This window comes from Alligator mississippiensis, chromosome 10 (assembly GCF_030867095.1).
Source record: "Alligator mississippiensis isolate rAllMis1 chromosome 10, rAllMis1, whole genome shotgun sequence".
Lineage (NCBI taxonomy): Eukaryota > Metazoa > Chordata > Crocodylia > Alligatoridae > Alligator > Alligator mississippiensis.
The window spans coordinates 58,835,807-58,858,225 of NC_081833.1; the positions used below are offsets into that span (position 1 = coordinate 58,835,807).

Here is a 22,419-nt window from a genome sequence, read left to right on the forward strand (position 1 = left end):
TAAAAACCTCAATAGCTACCTGATTAGAACCTGAAGCATCTGCACCTCCAAGCTGAATCTAGAAGCTGTTTACTTCTGCTGCTGTGTTGTGAAGGTAGAGGTGAATCACTGGTCAGGTAGCCTCTAACGATCCTGCAGGAAATACGGAGCGACTGGCACCTCCCAGGCTAGGAGGATGAAAGTGAGTAGGGCAAAGAAAGGTAAACAGACAGAACATAGAAGCTGTTGCTCTTGGAGGAGGTCACAAAGAGTGGACTCTTGAGCTGATGCTGATCTTTTCCAATAAAACAATGCTTGAACCCAATCAGGTTTTGAAAAGTTCCATATGTGTTGCCCTAATGATGAACTGGGATTGGTCAGTGAACAGTTTTCAGATCCAGACAGGGCCAGATTATGACAGGGTGGGGCCGTAAGCTAGGGGCTCCCAACCTTTCTATGCCATGGCCCGGCAAACTGCAGACCCCTGCGCGGAGCCCTGCAGCTGGATTTTCCAGTGGAACAAAGGTAAAGCTACCTCCACCCCTGGGCAGGAGGGTGGGCCAAGTCTCAACTGCGGGTGCCATGGGCCCTATGGGAGGAGCTGTGGCCTCTCCACCTGGCTCTGTGGGGCCGCAGTTTGCCGGTCTGCAGTCAATTCTGGCCCGGGGGTTGGTTTAGAGGACCCTCATAATGTGAGGCCCTAAGCTGCAGCTTTCTTAGCTTGTGCCTAAATACAGCACTGGATCCAGATCTTGATTTGCTTTACCTGGGTAAGTACAGATGTTCAGGAAGGATAGGAGGAAGATGAAGTTAGGGGGAGGTTAGATGGAGTTAAAAATGGCCACCCAATCTAAGGTAAATTGGGATGGGGGGGCTGCTGGGAGGGTTGGGGGGGGGCAAGTGGGGTCTGCAGAGGGGTTGAGGGATTGTCAGGGGTTTAGGGATGATCAGGGGGACTGATGGGATCGGGGGGGGGTGTTCTCCTGTTCCAGACCAGGGGCTATTTTTAATTCCTGACCCCCCCGTCAGCCCCTAGATGAACCATCACCCTCAGTGAACCAACTCCCTCTGATCTTGTACGCTCCTCCCCCCACCATGACTTACTTCCTTGGCTCCTGGCACTGGGAGGAGGTGGAAGGATGGGGTGTTTGGTGGGCTCGGGGTTGGGGGGGTGGAGGTTGCCCATCTGGGAGTCGGGTGAGAGATCAGGAAGCTAAAAATAACCTGCTGCCAGGGGCAGTGGTAGGAAAAGCCCAGCCCTGGGGCTGGGGTAGCAGCTGGGCCTGTTCAGAATTGTACAGAAGTGCAGTTAGATCAGTCTCACCAAACCCAATCTAAGTTAGACTACCTCTGAGGTAGTTCACTTCAATCAGGTCAGATATATTTAGACTGATCTAACCTTCCTCAACTTCTGTACAGTTCATGCTTAGATCCACCTCGCTAGGGATCTAAGCATAAGGTCCACACCTGGGTGAACTAAGTTAGATTGGGTGGCCATTTTTAATGCAGTCTAACTTCCACCTAACCTCCCTATGTCTGTATGTACCCCCTGTGTGAGTTTGATGACACTGAGATCTCACAGCCTGAAGATAGCAGACATCTCACAAGATAACATATTTTCCTGTTATATTGGTCTACAACTGAATCAGATCTGAAAAACAAGCTTCTGTCCCTTTGGGATCTGACAAAAATAAATATGCAAGCTTGTATTTAGGGGGTTAAATTCAATCCTCAACTGCTCTTCAAATTCTGGAGTTCAAATTTTATGAATTAATGCAATCATTAGAAAAAGGGCAAGGAGATATCTAAATACATCCCTTTGTTTTTGAAAACTTGAAAGTATTATAGACTTTATAGAGAATTTTCCCCAACCTCTTAAAGTTTAAAGATCATCTATTTACATCTGAGCTTTCTTTCCATCTGCTTTTATTACTAGAAAAACACAACCAGGTTGAAATTCCCTATATTATCTTAAATGAAATCAGCTGGACTTTTTTTCCAATTTGCCTCCGGCTTTAGTGAAAAATCTTATCAGAATACCAGTACAGTAAAGCAGACTCCCCTTTATGAAAACATTTTTGTTTTTAGTAATAATTCCTGTTTCATCTGTGGAAAACACAAAGTGTGGTACATTGGACTTGGATATATAGCTTGGATTCAGAAACTGAAATTGCAAATTTATCATAGAATGCTCTTTTCTTTTTATACTTAATTCATGTCAATATTGCTTATTAATGATTTTATATGTATACACTCATGACATTCTTCACACACAATATTTAGTAGGCATGTAAAAAAATGTGTCTATGACAAGAGAGAAAAATAGGGACTGTAACTCTTTAATGTTTAAGAAAACCGGCCCAGTTGTAAACTTTGAGGGAAGTCTTGTTTTCAGATTAAATTAATCATATTTCTATTAAAACTGTCAATCAATAAACCTTAAAAATCAGCATTCAGGAAAGGCAATTCTGATAGGAGTAATAATTCATTTTTTACGATTCACTCTTTTGTGGGCGGAAGGATGGTCTTGTAATTAAGGCCCTGGGCTCCGGAGAGTTGGGTTCATTTTCTGGCCCTGCCAAAGACTTCCCATGTGATCTCAAGCAAGGCTCTCAGGAGGAGATTTTCAAAGACACAAAGGGCAGGTACGTTCTGTTGAGTTACTGGGTATTCGATGCGTGTATGCCTTTGAAAACTCACCTTAATCTCAGCACCTTGATTTCTCACCTGTAAAGTGAAGGTAGTATGTTCTCTTTCTCCCACTCTTTATTTGTCTTATTCATTTACACTGCAAGCTTTTTCATGATAAACCTGCTTTTTACTGTGTCTCTCTCTCACCCAAGAGTATCCTAATCTCACTTAGAGCCTAGGGCACTACCAAAATATAGATAAATAGTTTAGCTCGCACCCCCACCAAAAAAAATACCAACAGCTCAACTGAGCCTTGTTCATGAGGTTTATTCAAACAAAGTATTTTTTTTTAAGTGAGATGATCAAATTACCCTCACAGCATGGATTTTGACATGGATGTAGACTAACTGAGTCACTGGAGGACTGAGCAGGTGCGTTGTTCTAATTATACCCTCAGTCTTGTGAGGAAGGAGCAAACTTCCCAGTTGCTTCCCTGGTGGAGGAAAGGTGTTATCAGCCATCATCAAATAAGAGGGGAAAACAAGGACAAGGCACCTGATGGGAGTAGTAGGAGGGGAAGGGGGTGATAGAGAGAGCGAGAGAACACATTCATAATCATGTTACTAATCTTTAGAAAAATCCACTCCAAGCCATTCAAATGCCTCTTATAAATACTCGCTTCATGTATCTGTGATGAATAACCCTTCACTACAGTGGGCCACACACATCCCTTTGTTAACATTTTCTCTTTTATGATCTTATAGGGAAAGATATTCATCTGGATAAATACAACTTTATTTATTTATTTATGAATTAATCAAGGACAGGTACATTAGGAGATAGGATGCAAACAATACTGCATGTAGGTTTATATCACCTTATACCATTTCCCTAGGGAAATATACATCTTCTTTCAGGAGCATAAATAGACATTTCTATAAATTGCAACTACTTGTATGCATGTAATATGCTATATTATTCATCTTTGTATTCCAGGTGAATCCAGACTAGACTACCAGCCTCTAGGGGAGTCTGTTTCATATAATTATCAGTATTCAAAGAATGATTGTAGATGTTGTAGCTTAACAGCGGGTGAATGGTCCTTATCTGAATATTAAATAAAGTGCAACCAGGTTTCTAGGTTATTTTTGACTAAATGTTTGCAAAGTCATTAGTGAAACCATGCAGTTCCACCCCCTATTTTTCTTACAGAGAAGTTTTGCTTTGTTTTAAATTTCTTTACAGGAGAAGCTCCTGGTCTCCCTTTCCTGTGAACTATCCCCCAGTTGGGCTACCAGTGCTGACTGACAAGAAAACCGATTTGTAAGTAGCATCCTGAACCTTAATTTATATATCCAACAATCAGAATGGCAAAAGGAGGAGCAAGAAGGGAAAAGCAGCTTAATATTTTCTATGCAGAGATGTCCAAGTTCTGAATATTAAAAGAGTGATTTTTTTTCCTCCTTAAAGAAAACAGTACCTTTGTCTCTGTGAGTTCAGCGTAGTCCTGCTCTGTGTTGCTGTTCATTTTCTTTTTTGCATGATCAGGGAGAATAGCTTTCATAAAAGTCTTTAGTTCCTACACAGAAAATAAATTAGATTTAATTCACTTTAAAACTGTTTTAGTGTTGAGTAAGCAGCATGGAAGTGGATGTTATGTAGATTTAGTTGATGCTAGATGAAAGGAAATTAGTGGGGGAACAACAACAATAAAGAACAAACTTTCCCCTGAAACCTCAAATAAACAAAAGCAGAGTAGAAATAGAATTTTAAAAAAGTGTTCAGAGAGAAGAACTACTACTAAGTTAATTGTAGGATTTGGGGCAATAGGGAACAAGGGGAAATCACAGGCTGCCTTTTACACAGTAATTGTAAAGTGTACAGCATAATGTAGCCCTGATTTTATTTGGGAGCTATATACTACTAGGCCTGATTTACTCTGCAGTAGTTGTCTATATAGGGCAGTTCCTCAGCTGGTATAAATTGTCATGCCTTCATCAAAGACCATTAATGTCAGCTGAGGATCAGCCCACCTAAACTCTATAGCAATTTGGTTGAAAATCTCTACATTTGTGGCAATTTTGTAATAATTTATTACATGGAGTTTTTTATTAGGTGCAATATGAAAAATAATAGAACAATCTATAGGGTTTTATATTTTATATAAAAATCAATTGGTTTTATGCCATGATACATTTTGAGCTTTCAATAAACCACAAATTGTCATCTTTAGGTTTTAGAGTTCATACCTGTCAGAGCTATTGTTTCAGACTTCTGCAGACTCAGGCAGACATCAGCACAGCTGCTTACACTTGCTTCATCTTATTTTTGCAGCCAGGAGGTCTAGAAACACACTTTTAAAAACACACTTTTTAATAAGCTTGGAGCATTTTTCAGACAGGGTGAATTCTTCAGCAAATTGTACAGTTACAGTCTCAGGGAACACAGGGTCCTGACTATACCTGTCAATGTCAAGATAGTTCACAGATTCACAGAAGTTTAGGGCTGGAAGGGACCTTGTGAGATCATTGGGTCCAGCCCCCCTGCTCTGGGCAGGAAAGACTGCTGGGGTGAAATACCCTTGTAGAGGTCCTTTAAGCAAAAGTGCATTGAGTCAGATTTTTTTCTTCTGTCTTTAAAATGTATTCAGAACTCTAAGAACTTGTTAATGAACAATTTTTTCTGTTACTCCTGGCAATATCTTAAAAAAATGATAAGCACTCTTTTTTCAAATCAATGCCCAACATTTCATGAAATAACTCAGATTTTTTTGTATTGGTGACAAGATAATTTGAAACAGAACTTTTGAAGAATCTCCAACTCAATCATCTCCAGCAAGTATACTTGTATGACAAGTGGAGGGTTGAGTAATTAGGATCAAGATTTGTGAGGTAGGGTGAGACCAACTTTATAATTGGGAGAAATGTTCTGTAAGCTTTTGTCATTTCTGATGTCCCTCTTTAGTGAAAAAACACAACTGAGTTAGCACTTCTATGGTGGTGATATGTACCTGGAGTCAGCTTCCCTTAAAGACAAAAGAGACACTCCCATAAACATTAGCTGGGGTTGGATATGACCTACCAGGATAAATTTTACATAGTTTACTCTTCCTATTTTACTCTCAGGGCTGCATGAATAATGGATTCCAAACATTTCTTGCCCTTCAAAAGAAAAGTTTCCTTTTCACCCAGCTCTAATCAGGACTTTGCTTTCTTTCGCACACATAAACAGCCAATTCAATTGCACTTGGCAGAACTACTTCCAAGCACAACCAGATCCATTATTTACTGTTTTCTTTAGCCAAGTTTAAGCCTATATTTTTTCAGGCCTAAATTTAAATCTTCACCACCTGCAGCCTCTCCAGGGTCTTCCATATGATCTAATGTAAATAAAAACTTTACAACATATCACTTCATTTTGGAAGTAGGTGGTCAAATTCTGGTTCTGTTGAACTCAATGGGAGTTTTGACATTAACTTCAATGGTAAGACCAAGATTTGGCCTATATTGTACATTATAGAGATAACAAGCTTCTGAAATGAGTAGGGGTGGTTTTGTCCCTGTCCTCAACCATATGTTGGCTGATTTAAGTATGCAGGTTAGACAAGGCAGCAGAAATTATCATTAGACAGGGTGCCCTTATTTAGTTATGTTAAGCAATTGGACAAATATAAGACTATAAAAGGGAAAGAAAAAAAAGAGTAAGTCTTAGTGAACCTAAGGATTCCTCTCATGTTTTACTCATATGTTCAAAAGAAGTAAAAAGGCAATGAGATTGTTCTGAATATTAATATAAATTTAATAGCTTTTATTGATTAGGGTGTTATACTGGGGGGTTTATTCATTCATACCTCCCCATGAGTTTCATATCTGAAGGTGCGCGGAATCTCATACAGTAAAAGCTTTCTTATCTGGTACCCATGGAGAATTGGGAGTGCTGGATAACAAAATATGCCAGTTACCTGAGAGGCCGCCTCTCCTACCATGTCTGGTGTGGCGCTGCCCCTCCCGCCGCATTGCCGCCCCTCCCACTGTGAGGGACAGGGAGCAGGGCAGAGGATAAAGGGGAAAAGAATTGTTATTATGGGGGTCAGCAGAACAGGCTGCTTTGCCCCAGGCCATGGGGGCTCAGCAAAACCGGAAGTGCCACGTTGGGCACTTCCAGTTTCACTTTTACCTTACAAGCCGGCATGCCAGTTAATAGAGCATGCTGGCTTAAGTGCCGGAAAACGCGATTTTCACTGTATATGAATGCGTAGAGCCTGGGAAACAAGAAGAAAGAATTGGAAGTCCTCACACAATCACCAAACTATGACAAGACTGGAATAACAGAGACTTGGTGGGAGCTTGCATAACTGGAGCACTGTCATGGATGGGTACAGAAAAGCTGGACATGTACAAGTCCATGGGGCTGGACAGGATGCACCCAAAGGGGGAGTTGGCTGATGTGACTGCAGAGCTACTGGCCATAATCTTTGAAAACTGATGGTGATCAGGAGAGGTTCTGGATGTTTGGAAAAGGGCAAACAGTGCCCATATTTAAGAAAGAGAAAAAGAAAGATCCAGGGAATTACAGACCAGTCAGCACTGGTGAAGCCACATCTGGAGTACCATGTTCAGTTTTGGATCCCCCCACTACAGAAAAGATGTGGACAAATTGGAGAGAGTCCAGTGGAGGGCAACAAAAATGGTGAGGGGGCTGGGGAACATGACTTATGAGGAAACACTGAAGGAACTGGGCTTATTTAGTCTAGAGAAGAGAAGACTGGGGGGTGGGGGGGATTTAATACTACCTGAAGTGGGGTTTGAAAGCAGATGGAGCTGGACTGTTCTCAGTGGTGGCAGATGACAGAACAAGGAGCAATGCTATCAAGTTGCAGCAAGGGAAATTTACGTTAGATATTAGGAAATATTCTCTCACTAGAAGGGTAATTAAACACTGGAACAGGTTACCCAGAGAGGTGGTGGAAGCTCCATCCTTGGAAGGTTTTAAGACCTGGCTAGTCAAAGCCTTGGGTGGGATGACCTAGTTGGGGATGGTCCTGGCTGGAGCAGGGGATTGGACTAGATGACCTCCTGATGTCTCTTGCAAACCTAATTTTCTATGATTCTATGACTGAAGACCTGGATTACACATATTTCAGATGTAAACTGAATTTTATATTAGCTTGTTGTTGCATGTATAGACTTGTTCTTCCTTATGACCCCAGTAGGTACTTACTGGCTTATAAGTAGACCCAAATCAAGATGGAGGTCAGACAATTTTGCAGGCAGACCATAGGGCAAGCTGACATTTTCATGGGCTTATTTGGTGGGCACCCCCACACCTCTGATTGGCCAAGGGGCTCCATTGACCCGGCCCCACACTACTGATTATTGGAGAGAGCTGCCCGTCATGTGGCCCCACCCCTTGCCACTGATTGGTGGAGAGCAGCAGGGCCACACAATAGGCAGTCCTCTCATCCAATCAGTGGGAGGAAAGCGTGGGGGTGGCATCCATCTCACCTGCTTGCCTTTGTGCCAGCAGTCCCCATTCTGTGCTGAGCTGTGCAGCCGGGAGGACTACTGGCTCCCACTGGGGAGCCAGAATTTTATTTCTAGTAGGTTTTTTGGTTTTTTTGTTTGTTTGTTTTCTGCAGAGATTGTTCAAGTTTTCTAAGATTCAGTCAGTGCTATTCACCTGAGACACCCTAGTGGCTTATTCACAGCTGTTTTGGTTGCAGGGATAGATATATAATTCGGCAGGGGGGAATTGAACTTACATTATGTACCCAGTAGACTAAAACATCTCTAGCAATTTAAACCTATTTCCAGGTTTTCTAGTAAATACTGTAATAAGTGTTGCACAAAACTGTATGATTACGTTCATCTGGGAATATAACAACCAAACTAAACTATTTTCTTCCCACGCTCCCCAAATTTGAGCCTGGAAAAACACTCTTCAGATCTAACCTGCAGTATGACCACTTTGTAGTGTTCCAGTAACACAAAGCAGTTCTAAATCGAATCTAGTTCAGTGGTTCTCAACCAGGGTGACATGAGATCCTTTAAAGGATGTTGCAGGGTGCCTCACAATATTAGCATTGTTGGGTGTGTAGATACCTAAACATGGTTCACAAGACAAAGCCCAAGATTGCAAATAGAAATCTATATTGCCAAAACATTCTGACAAGTTGTGTCTTTCTGAGTTCTTTGCAACAGAAGAATTGTTCTATTATTTTTTCATAGTTAAAAACAGAGTGAAAGTTAAGAGGTGGCATTTTCTGAGGAAGCACCTTGAGTCTAATAGGTGCTTTGAATCTAAAAATGTTGAGAACTAGGCCTGTGCGAAGTGACTAGTATTCACTTTGGATTCGGATTCGGATTCAGCCAATTCGAGGGACAGTGATTCGATTTTGTGATTTGAATCACTGTCCTGATTCAATTCAGCTGAATCTGATTCAAAGATTCAGCTGCTGCCAAATATCCAAATCTCCAAATCTCTGAGTCAGCCAGGCCCATCACCCCAGCCTGGCAATGGCTGCCCTGCCCGCCCCAGCTCCCAGCACGTTAAAAAAAAAAGCCTCAACTCAGTGGGTGCTGCTGGGTGGGGGGCAATCCCCACTGCCCCCCACTGCATGGGGGGTGCTGCATGAGCACCATGGCTGTGGCTGTGGCACCACAGCTGTGATGCTTTAAGAAAAAAAAATGAAAAAAAACCCAGACTCAGCACTCCTGCTGGAAGGGGGCAATCCCTGCTGCCCCATACCACACTGGGGGGGGGGGCTCTGCACGAACCCCTTGAAACCCTGAGGCTGCTGCAGGAGCAGAGAGTCCTGGGGCTTTTCTCATTATTTTTTTTTCCTTAAAGCACTGGAGTCACATCAGGCAGGGCAGCTATGTGGGGTCTGGAGGAGGGGGTAGGGTCAGGGGCTCATGTAGAGCCCCCCATGCAGTGTGAGGCAGTGGGGGGCAGCAGGGATCACCCCTCTGCCCAGCAGCACCAGGTGAGCACCGGGACTTTTCTTTAAAGGGCCAGGAGCTGGGGTGGGTGGGGGATGGGGAGGGGCTGGGAGAGCAGGCAGGGACTGGGGGCTGGCAAGGGTCCCCCCATCATCTCATCCCTCCCCCCCAGCCCCCCACCTCCTCTGCCCCTAGTACTTACCAGCTCGGAGTTGGCTGCAGCTCCCTGTGGCAGCCACTGGTGATTGCCCGAATCATTGAAACTCTCTGAATCTTTTCCGAAGATTTGGAGAGCTTGGAATTGATTTGGACCTATTAATTGGTGCCCTGATTTGATTCAGATTTGGAGATTAGGCCACCAGATTGGGCTGTATCTCCTCCAAATCGAATCACCACCCGAAGCTTTGCACAGCCCTATTGAGAAGCACTGATCTAGTTGCTCAGTGAAGAAATCTCCCTACCTATGAGAATCCTTGGCCGCATCTACATGAAACACTGACTGTGCAGTGGCCCAAAACTACTATGTGGTAGCAGAAACCGTGACATGATGCTGTTGTGCAGTAGTCTTGGGCTACTGAGCAGTCAGCATCACAAAAATGCTACTTGTCAGTGCTACCGTGCAGTAACCTGGGTTACTGTGCAGTCATTTAGTATCTGTTTATATAAGTACTAAATGACTGTGCAGTAATGACTGTACAGGCAGGCCCTTGAGTGGCAAAGAGCTACTGTAGCAAGTCTTATGCCTTCCCCACCCCTTATGGCTCTCTGTAGAATGCTGTGACTGAAAACAGTCAGGTAGTCAGTGGGTGTGTCTACATAAAACACTTTACTGCACATTAATCGAATGCACAGTAAAGCATCACTGTCTACACGTGTGAAGCAATTACTGTGCAGTAGATTAGTCTAATGCACTGCTTTCTAGTACCTGTAGATACAGGTACTAGAAATCAATGCATTAATCAGTGCTGAAGTGCATGTGTAGATTTTGACCAGGAGGAAATTGCTCTCAGTCAACCTAGGCAGCAGGCGGCCACAGGGGGTGGGGACAGCTGTCTCGGCTCAGTGAGATGCTACCTCCCAGCCATGTGGAGATCAGAACGCATCCTGATCGCCACATAGCTGGGAGAGTTGTCCTTGCTGCTGGGCAGCTGCCTCCCTTTCACGTGGAGACTGGGACATGTCCTGATCTCCATGTGTCTGGGAGGCAGCTGCCCAGCAGCCAGGACAGCTCTCCCAGCCATGTGGAGATTGGCATGGGTCCTGAACTCCATGTGGCTATGAGGCAGCTGTGAGGCAGCCAGGACAACTGTCCCAGCCACATGGAGATCAGGACCAGACCCCATGCCTCCTGCTAGCCCAGGACTGGCATCTGGCAGAGTCCGGAGCTGCTCCTGGCTGCTGCAGTGGGGCAGAGCAGGACAGGAGCAACCCTGGACTGAACTGCTCCAATTGGGAGTAAATTTGGTCCTGACAGGCACATGTTCAGATGCGTGTAAGGCCGCAGTTTAATGTGCCTGAATTTTTTGTGCAGAAAAAATTGCACAAAATTTGCACATTGTACATTAATTGCATATGTAGACAAACCCACTGTGTACTTATATTCTGATGTTAACCATGGGCAGAGCAGCTGACTGGAGCCAGAGGAAAGCTAAAATAGATTACCACAAACTTCAGAGGTAGCTGGACACTATTTGAATTAGGAAGCACAACAGGGACCACTGCAACTCCCTTGACTGCAATGAGCTCTGCTCCCAAATTTACAGCTGTTAGCCCCTTTCTAAAGGCAGTAAAGAGAGCCACACTGAATAAATTGCTGTTAACTATAAAGGCACAGACAGTGCTTCTACATATATACACCATGCTATATACATAGTGGCACCCTTAGCCCATACATGAGTTTAATACAAACATTTAAATGTGTGAAGTAATTTGGATAAAATGGAAGCACAATAAAAGTTTTGCCCAAAACTAGAAATATTATTCATGGTTCAAAGAAGCTGAGTTAACTTGTTACTTTTTGATTTAAATCAAAGCAAATCATGAAAATAAACACATTTTGAAAATGATGATCAACAGTAAAGTAATGTTTACTAAAGATTTTCTTCTGTGTTCTCTTACAGAATTAATAATAATATCTTTCTCTAAAGTTTTCTTGCTTCCTTCAAAGAAACTGATTTCACTGGAAAGAACAAACATATGCAAATAAAGTGAATGTTAAAGTCCCTCATGCCAACTAACCAAAAATGCATCAGATAGTTTCATATTGTTAGTCTGCATTACTTTGATATCTGTTTTTATTTTTAATTAGATATGAAGCTCCCATAGAACATCTCGAGAGCCAGGTTGTCACCCTGATGTGACCACGAGACCAATGCTGTTTTACCCTTAGTGTTGTTTAATAGTTCAAATGTAACAGTTTCATTTTTTTTAGTGAAAATACTGTCTTTCTGTCCCCAAAAAAGAGAGTGACAGATTACATGGCTAATAAATTGCTTTGGTAATATTTGCTCTTGTAAAATGGTTATTAATAATATTTCTTACATGATTTCATGGTAAATAGGCTTGGTGAAACCATTAATAAGTATAAAGCATAATCACATGTGTTTTTTGTTTAGATCAACATTTCAGCAGGTACAATAAAATACTACTATTTTGTTTATAAGGATCTCACATATCTTTAAAAGTATTAATTTAGTCTCAAAACACCAAATTAAGTATCAATATGAATTTAGCTATATTGATAAATATAATTATTAATCTGTAGAGAAATGGGGTGATCTTGATTTTAGATGCTATCCCCATAAGCATACTGAAAATCTCTAGCCTGCATCTATAAGTTATTCATCACCTCTGCATCCCTAAAGCGATATTGACTGTTCAATAGCTGCACAATGGATATGGAGATATGCAACTAATGTATCTCTTTCATTACATATTCTGAAGAGGTTTATTGTCTTTATTTTGCTTGTGAAATGATCATTCAGGATTATAAAGTCAGTCTTTGGTAAGAGGTGGCTACCCTCAGCCCACCCAGCCACCAGGCTTAAACTGCTGTGTTACTAAGTCCTGGCACTTACAATGAGATAATCATCACCTTGTAGTTCATTGGTGTGAATACTGGTCAGATGGCCTGTATTTTATTAACAGAAATAGGGTCACAAGTCAAATACATGCTTGGGGTCAGTGAGCAAATACAAAAGAAGATTAGAGGAACAAAGGAATGTGACTGGAGGGGTAAAATCCCACTGGGGGTTAATCTAGCAGAAATGTATCAAAGAATGTAAACTGCCCTTTCTTTTGTTATTCATCATATGAGACCTAGTTCCGATATCCTGCTGATTTCAGTTAGATAAAACACCATCTCCAAAATGTTGTCTTTTTAATTATCTTTTTATGTATAGCTTTACAGAGAGGCCTCTGAAAAGATCTAGTGACAAGCCTAAGTGTCTGGATTGTTTACATAGCATCTGTAAAATGCAGAGATACTAATTTGTTTTATATATCTATATCTATATAGATATAGATAGATAGGTGCGTGCATGTGTGTGTGTGTACAGTAAAAGCCCTGTTATCTGGCATTTTACTAACTGGCTGGCCAGACACCGGGATGGGGGGGGGGGGGCAGGAGGGGAAAGCTCACATGGGGCAGCTGCCACCGCCACCCATCACCCTGTGCTGCCGCTGCTCTGTGTGCAGCTGCCCCCTGTCCCCCACTGCACATCCAATTGAAAACACCTGTGCCTCAGGTAACTAGCATTTTTAGATAACCAGCACCACCCATTCCCCACTCATGCTGGAAAACAGGGCTTTTACTCTGTGTGTGTGTGTGTGTGTGTGTGTGTGTGTGTGTGTGTGTGTGTGTGTGTACACACACACACAAAACAGCACTTACCTGGGCTTCCTTTTTTGTGTTGCAGGCCACAATTAAATAAGCAGAGCTGAAGCCATGTTGCAAAGTCTGGAGACAAACTAGAATCTGAACTTCCTCCTAGCATTCAGGTGTTCAGGTCTGAGATATTAGTTCCAACCCATCATGTGAAACAAATTACTTAACATATGATTTAATGCTATTGTCACAACTCTTTCTAAGAAAACTGGTCCTATTCTATTTCAAAAGAAAACAGGGAGAAAGTAGGTAACATCATGCTGACTGGTATTGCTGACCTGATAATTTAGTAGGACAAAAGTAGCCATAGTGGGGAAAACAAAAGAAGAAGAAGAAAATAGGGTACTTATCAGGATGCAGCTGATTTTCCTATTCCACATAATAAAACTTACCACTCCCTCATAGAACATGAAGAATATTTGCCCTTCGTATGAACTATTATTTAAAAATTCCATTTTCATCACTATCCCATGTATGTCCATGTATAGCTGTATTTTATAATGCATATTCATATTGGTATATTTGTAGACCATGCACATATATGAAAAGAGTTGGATTTTGCATGTGTGCAATTTATGAGAAACATATTTTACAAGTACTACATACATTACTGTTAAATCCCATTCTAGAATTATATTGCTAAGGGAGTGCAAATAAATGCTTTCAAAAGTGGGATTCAGCGGTTAGAGGCAGGAGCAGCCCCCAGGAATCCCAGGTTCTGTTTCTGACTCTGCCACTGGCTTATTGTGTACATAGACAATATACTGTTCTCTTCATCGTATTGTGCTTCACTTTATCTATAAAACTGTAATACAACTTCTCACAGGGCTGGAATGCAGGTTAATGGGCCCAATCCTGCTACCTGTGAAACCAGTGGGATTTTTGCCATTGGTTTCAACACAGGCCAAACCAGGCTCAGAGGTTGTAAAAAATCTTCCAATTGCCTCCAATAAAAGCAAAATATGAAAGCTTACTGAAGGGGGAGTTTTTGAAATACAATTGTGGAAAGGTGAATATTCCTTTTAGAACTGAAGCTGAAGTTTTCCAGTTGTTTCAAGTTTCCTGTAGAATTGTTATTTTCACCTGTATTTTATTGCATCCCACGCAGGTGCTTATTCACTTGATTCTGCACATTGCTGGGCACTTTGGCACTTTGGCCCCAGAGCAGCACTGTTTTAGTTTAGTGACATAAGCGCATGTCTGTAAAGTTAAATATGCATTTCTATTTTGTTGGATCAGAGCTGGAGTGAGCAGCAGCCTGCAGGATGGAATCATCCATAGGGCTAAATGCATAATTGTTTTCCTGTTTTAAGGGAAGATATGGTAGTACTGTATACACACTGTCTGACCTAAGATCTGGAGCCAAATTGTGAGCACTCACATAAAGATTTTCTTTATGGAATGGATCTTAAAAGTGGAAATATCTATTTTTCCTCCAGCTATAGCGACAGACTGTGTTTACTCAATGATCCAGATGTACAAGGCCTTGTTACAAGCTACAGCTTTTACACAAACTATTTTTTGTTTGTAGTTAGCAAGTTAGCAGGTTTAAAATCACACATTATAGAAATCTTTTCTTGAGGGTATGATAATAACCTTTCCTGGCCTTAAAAATGCTTAATTCTGTGTGCTGACTATGTATTTTAATATTATTTAACCTAAAGGGGTTTTAGAAGACATAAATTATTATACAATAGATTTAGACAGGCTTATAAAACAAAAACAGATATTAATACATAGAAAGTCTATACAGAAGTGGTCATTGCTCATACTTGTATTAACATGCAAATAATAATTTTTAAAAGCCTTTAGTTTAAAGGCTCTTTCCTCAAAATGTATTTCTACCTCCTGATTAGCTTATCTAGAGTACAAGTCACTAAAATGTGAGGGCTCTTGTACACATGTCGGGGTTTTAGTTCTTAGGTTGCATTCTATGCCTTCTAAATTGAAACAGTGAGTTTTAAATTGAAATGGTGGGTTTTATTTTTCCATCACTGTATATATGTTATTGTCCTGGTGGCCACAGGTGCCTGCTGAAGGCAGAAGCAGCGAGGGGCCTGATCCTTTTTTTGTTTTTTGGCAGAGCCTGCCCACCTCTTCCACAGCCAGGGGGCCATTACTCTGTGCCGGTTAATGTGTCAGTTTGCCCCCCGGCCATGGAAGAGGCAGGCGGGCTCCACAGAAAAAATAAGGATTGGGCCCCTCACCACTTTTACCTTCAGCAAGCTCCTGCAGCCAGCAGGACACCTGGGGCCATCTGGGAATGGGCTGACTTGCCCTTGGGGCAGCACGGGGAGGTGGCCTTCTCTGGCTACCAACATACCCAGCCACCCTCCTGCTGCCTCCCTGTGCTGCCCCAGCAGCAAGGGGCCTAATCTTTTATTCTGCAGAGTCTGCCCTCCTCTCCTGTGGCTGGGGGGCAAGCTGACTAAGGGCTGCAACGTTCCAAGTTGCAACATTGCAAACCATTAGTTTGCAATGATGCAAACTCATTTAAATCCCCATCAAACGTGTGTGCGTGTAATGTGTGATGCCATTAAGCCACACAAAAGGAATTTTTTGTCATGTGTACACTGTGACATTGTCACATGTACAAGTGATCTGAAAGGCTGAATTCTCACTGCTTAATTCAGTATGGAAAATGCTATTTAAAAGATTTCAATTTTTAATATTGTGATCAAATATAAAAGAAATAGCATTTTATGAAATGTAATCTATTACTTTGCATGGGTATTATGTGGAAGAGACATGCCATACATTTTGGACAGCAGCACTGAAAGGTCTGTTGCATTGAGGTCTGTATTGAGGTCTGTATAACACTAACATTCTGATTATTCTACAAAGGCTTGTGGTACAAATTTTACTACAGTGTACAACAGGTATATTGGGGCTGTCCTGGTAAACTGTTCGCTCAAATAAAATGAATGGAATGTTTTTGAACTGCAAAAGATTATATGAAAAAGTAAGCCTACTCATCCTAACCCTCTGCTAGGAAGACAATGAACTTTGATCTGGCATACTGCAAGGTAGTATGTATTTCAATGGCAATTTAACATTCTTTAACAGTCCATTTCCAAAGTGATAAGTAAGCTTCTTACAATGGCTAATCAAATTCCTACTACTTTAATTCTTACTCTGCTTTTTGACTCATTTGACTTGCTTTTTCAAATCCAAGGAAAAGCATCATTTTTTACCTATTTTTTCTGAATGAAAACTAAGAAAATGGAGTCTAATGGGACCAATTTCATTCTTCCTGGTACTGTATGAGAAGAATCTGACCCTAACACACTTCTCAATTTCTAATGTAAACTACATTAATCTAATCTAATCAATAGGGCCTTATAGACATCAGCTTGCATTGAAGTCAGTGCAGAGCTATACCACCCCCTGGAAAGACACAGGCTTTCTAAAGGGGTCAGGGGAATGCAGTTTTTTTACAGCCCTTTGAAAAACCAGCTCACCTGACTGAAACACTGGAGGTGAAGCCATAATCTGCTTACTATCTGCCCCTTCCCACCTCAGTTGGGATGCTACATACAGTGTGGGGCACAATTAACAAGCAGCCTCTGAACTCCACTAAGCATAAGGAATGCAGTTCTGTTAATCCTTTATGTGGGTCACACAAGCACTCTTTACTTCCTTCCCAACACTGCCTGCCCACCAGGTTAGGCAGAATCTAACCCTCAGCAACATACAAAGCTAAGTTCCACACTGTATACAAATATTTAGAGGTCCTGAGAGCACAGATTCAAATCAGAAAAAATTGGATTTGAGGATGTTTAGCACCTTGTGGGCATCTTACAGAACTGGATGTGAAATCAGCTTATGACTGGCTTTTTCTGAAAACTTTACCTTTGCAAAACTAATGCACAGAGAGAAGCATGAAATACTGTAGATCAAAACTTGTATGTTGTTATTGCTAAACATTAAACCCTAAGGTCAGAATTCAGAATTCCCACAGTCAACCACTGACTCAAAAATACATCAATGTATTTGCTAAATGGAAACCTTACTCACATCGCATCTTATCATAATGTCACAAAACCCATAAAATTACAAATCAGTTTTAAGGCAAAATACATGACAGAAAAATATAAGTACACAAAAACTACATTAAATATCAGTCTTCATTTGTCCTTACCACTTCAACTTACCTCTCTGTTCAGAACTACTCACTGCAGTGCGCAGCTTGAGATAGTCTAAGATCCATTTTAGAGTGGACTGAAATATAAATGACAGTTCGCACTACACATGAACATAGACAACTGTATAAAATATTTAAATAAAGACAGAAAAGAACAGAGGAAACCAACAGAGCCTTTGGCAGACCCAGCCTTTGGGAATTTAGCAGCTTGAGATTCATTGCAAATTTCATCTTTAATGTTATTTTTAGTTCAATATTTTGTAGCACTCAGAAGTAAATCTTTGTGTGCTGTCTCTCTTCCTGCTTGTGCTGCTCCCTTTTCTGATCTTTTATACTTTTTACAGAAACCTAATATATTTTCAATAAAATTGATTGGTGACATGTTTTGTGTTATTTGTTGGAGTCGTCCTGTTTCCTGGTACAACTCAATGAAAACCACCACATTGTTGTTGCTTTTTTAAGTGCCAAGTATTGATCTAGATTGTTGAATACATGGAATCAGACTCTAAGCCTATGTTTGTTCCACCCCAATTTGTGTTTCATTAAATTCCCCTACATTCATCTTCAGCTCTGGAATTGGTTCTCTCTCTTTAAACTTCCCATCATTGCCCCAAATACTGACAAGAACCATGAATTTCAAGGGAGGTTTGTTTTTATCCTGAAACCTTTGTCTATTCATAAAGCACTCAGATTCAAAAAGAATAAGGTATCTTGGATACAGAACACTGTGAAAAGAGGAGATATGGAGAACATTGGGAACTATTAACTCAACTTCACAAGCCCTCTCTTATCCATTCCTATAGGCTTGAATATGGGTCCAAGTGGCGATAGATGAGGGCACAGGAAAGATATTTCTGATATCCAGGCTGAGGATACAGGATGACCTGGACAGACTTGTAAAGTGAGTGGATCTAAACCTGATAATGTTTAACACGGAGAAATGAAAAGTGCTCCATCTGGGGAGAAATAATCCACGACATACTTACAGGCTTGGTGGTGCTAGACTAGCCAGCACCACAACTGAAAGAGACCTGAGGTTCATAATCAACCACAGAATGAATATGAGCTAGCAATGTGATGCAATAGCCAGCAAAGTGAACAACACTCTGGCATGCATCAACTGATGCATCACAAGCAAGACTAAGGATGTCGTTCTCCACTCTACTCAGCATTGGTGAGGCTGCAGCTGGAGTACTGAGTCCAGTTCTGAGTGCTGCACTTCAAGAGGGATGTAGAGAAGCTAGAAGGAGTCCAAAGGAGGGCCACACAAATTATTAGAGGTCTGGAGAACAGACCATACAAGGAGAAGCAGAAGGACATGGGCATGAATGCCGTGTGCCCCCAGAGGCTAGGGGGGTATGGTGAGGTCTTGCAGTGGCAATGGCACTGTTGTCATTGGCAAGAAGGGAGCTCCCACAGGCGGCCGTGGTGCTGTTGGCAGCGTGGGGGGAAGGGTGGCAAGCACCAACTGCCAGTCAGTAACCACCCACAGATGCCACCAGTAGCATTGGCGATGGCCAGCAGCAATTGTGGACCATACACAGACACCGCCAGCAGTGTTGGTGGCAAGGGGGGGTGAGTGGCAACTGCCTGCAGGTGCTTCCGGCAGTGTCGGTGGTGCCTTTTCACAAGGGGTGCACATGGACCCACATGCACTCCCTATGCATCGCCAATGGGCATGGGACTGTTCAGCCTGGAAAAGAGAAGACTCAGGGGGGACTTGGTAGCAGCATTTAAGTATATAAGGGGTTAAAATCAGGGGCTAAGAGAATATCTGTTCACCAAGGCACCCCAGGGGAAGGCTAGGAATAATGGTCATAAAATGATAGAAGATTGCTTCAGATTAGACATAACGAAAAACTACTTTATGGTTTGTGTGTCCAAAGTCTGGAACAGACCCCCCCAGAGGTGGTACAACCACGTTTCCTGGAGATCTTCGAAAGATGACTGGATGCACACCTCACTGGGGTCCATCTGACCTCATCAGTCTTTCCTGCTTTAGAGCAGGTGTGTTGTACCTGATGATCTCATGAGGTCCCTTCCAGTCCCCAACTTCTATGAATCTATGAGTCCCTTTATACAGGTTAGTTGTATTAAGTTAACTATTAATGCTGAAGAGGGGGAAGGAGACTAATGCAAAATAAGGCTGACTGCTTATTCTTGCAGGATTATGCTTCTTTGGTTTTACTTAATTCAAATTATATTAAGTAGGACTCAGCATGGGTCACTGTTGCAGATGGGGTAGATTTTTTTGAGATACTTAGAGGAAGAAGACTGGGTGATTGCATGGTCATCTGGTATTAAACATACAGCTTTTTTTGAATTTTAAAGCATTTAAAAAAATATTTCCACCTTTTTGAAATTCCATTAGTTTTATGAGTTGGCACTGATTTGCTTCATAGACAGTCCATTTTAAATGCAATGCAAAGACAATTTTAAAATTACATTAGGTATCATGAACCAGTCACCAGTCACAAAAATGGATTTAGTATTCAGAACATTATTCAATATTTGTGTTACAGAATTGTAGTCCAGCATCTCAACTTCCACTTAAGAAAATGTTTCTAACCCTTATTGCTGTTGAGAAAACCTCAGTTCTGAGAAAACCTCAACATTGTGAATTGTCAGTATGATATCCACCTGCCTGAGACTGAGAACTGCCATATTGGGTGTGTCCACACAAGCACGCACCTGCCTCTTGCCCCGCCTCAAACTCTTTTGAGGCAGGGCAACAGGCATGTGCGGGAACAAAAAAATGTTCCCCCTGCTGCAAACTTGCAGCGCGGGGAGAAAATTAGACCCCTGGATATCCAGGGGTCTAAAAAAAGCGAAGTTTAAAAAAGCAGTGCAGGCCTGAGGCAACCTGAGGCTAGGTCCTCCATAGAGATGCTCTGGCTGCCAGAGAGTCTTTATGGTTACTCCTTGCCCTGGTGCTGAAACACAGTGCCGGCGAGGCCATGTTTCAGTACCAGGGCTCCAGTGCCAGTGAGTGAGGGGTAGGGGGGATGGAGGAGGGGAGAAGAGACTGTGGGGGGGATTCCTGATGGCCCCACCCACTTTCCCAGCCCCCCTCCCCCCACCAGGCCCCCCGAGGCCCCTGAGCCCTGCTGGGACTGGCCCCTTCCCCTGTCAGCCCCCCCAAACCCCCTGAGCCCTGCTGGGGATGGCCCCTCTGCCCACCAGCCCCCCTGAGCCCCCCGACTCCTGCCCTGTCCGGCCCCATCCCCTCAAACCCCCCATCCCTGCCCCCCCACCCCATACTTAAAAAAAAAATCCAAAACCCTGGAATTTACCTACAGCTGCAGCTGCCCTCTGGCTGCCTAGGGCCCTGCCTGCACAGTGTGGGGCAGGCTGACAGCCCCAGCGGCCCCAGCCTGAGCCCTCCTGCTCCTGCGCTGTCCTGTGCTGCCTGGGGGGCTCTGCCAGGAGGCCCTGGAGCCCCCCCCCACCCCTGCTTCTAAGGTAAGCAGAGGCTTTTTTTCCCATTTTTTCCTGTTCTTTTTCTGGGGGGGAGGTTTAAGTGATTGTAGCTGGGGTTGAGGGGGTAGCCTTGGGGGCCTGGGAGTGCAAGTTGGGGGGTGAGGCTGTGTGGGGAAGACATTGGGGGATCTGGGGGAGTGGAGGGGTGGGGCTGGGTGGGGCAGCCATTGGGGGGGCTGCAGCAGCTGGTGGGGGATGGGGCCAGGTGGGGCAGCAATTGTGGGGCTGGGATGGGGCATGTGGGCCTTGCAAGGGGGGTGGTAGCCCCTGCGGGGGCCATTTGGCCCCTGTTGGAGGGCCATACCCCTTGTGAGAGTGTTAAACCCCTGTTGGGGATCTGAACCCCTTTTGAGGGGATGAACCCTTTGTTTTGGGAATGAACCCCCTTTTGGGGGGGGTATAGCCCTTGTGTGGGAGCTGAACCCTGTGTTGAGGGGCTGTAGCCTTTGTGTGGGGGACCAACCCCCTGTGTGGGGTCCATCGCCCTGTGGGAGGGCAGCAAAATATGTATTCATGAATTCGTGAAACCTGTATTTAGAGTTCACTTTATTATTATGATAAGACACTTGCTTTAACACTGTAGATATATCAATAAAATATTGTCCAACTGATCGCTGTCTCTGTCTTACTCTCTCTCTCTCTTTATAGTGGTCTTTTGTTTTACTTGTGGAGGAACATGGATTTGGGGGTATTTTACAGAGTGATCTGGGGATTTTTTTTATCAGGGATTTTTTCAGTTTTCCAATAGGGAACACCAGAATTCCTGCTAGGGAGGCCAGTGGCAGGACCCTGCCTGCTCACAGCTAGCACCTTGGACTCATCTGGCTGTGGCTGACCTCCTGGCCAAATGGGGCCAGAAGGACATGTTTTGACAGTGCAAAGCAGGCCACCACACCCGGAACATCTTCCAGGTGATAGCTGCCCAGATGGCCAGGCAGGGGACCAAATGGCAGTAGTGCCACACAAAAGTCAACCCTGCAACTGCAGTCCACTGGCAGCTGGCCCAGAGGGGCAGGTGCCTCTACCGGCTCTGCAGTCCCCATCTGGGTCTGGCAGGTGCGCAGCAGGTCATAGCCAGGCAGCAGCCCCGACTTCCAGACTGCTGCAGTGGGTAGAGGATGCAGGGAACTCTCAGGGCTGCTTCAGCAGTCCAGATGGCACAAGGGGTAGAGTTCACAGGTACCAATTGGCTGGGCCTCAGAAGCTCCTGAGAGCTAGTAGCCCCGAGCTACTCACCAGGGTGGCTTTTTATACTGCTGAGGATAGGACAGGTGCTGGCCCCAGGCTCTAGCTCACCTTGGCTGAAGATCCAGGAGGAGCCAAGCAGGGTTATTTTGCCCCTAATGGCACAATTTACT

General features: G+C 43.3%; 1 long non-coding RNA gene across 1 annotated transcript; it reads left to right on the plus strand.

The window, feature by feature from the left end:
• Positions 1–951: 951 nt before the first annotated feature.
• On the plus strand, positions 952–15,598 carry LOC109284463 (uncharacterized). The gene is made up of 3 exons (XR_002091932.2): positions 952–2,624; positions 3,856–3,933; positions 13,469–15,598. It is a non-coding gene; the product is annotated as an uncharacterized LOC109284463 (long non-coding RNA).
• Positions 15,599–22,419: the final 6,821 nt, after the last annotated feature.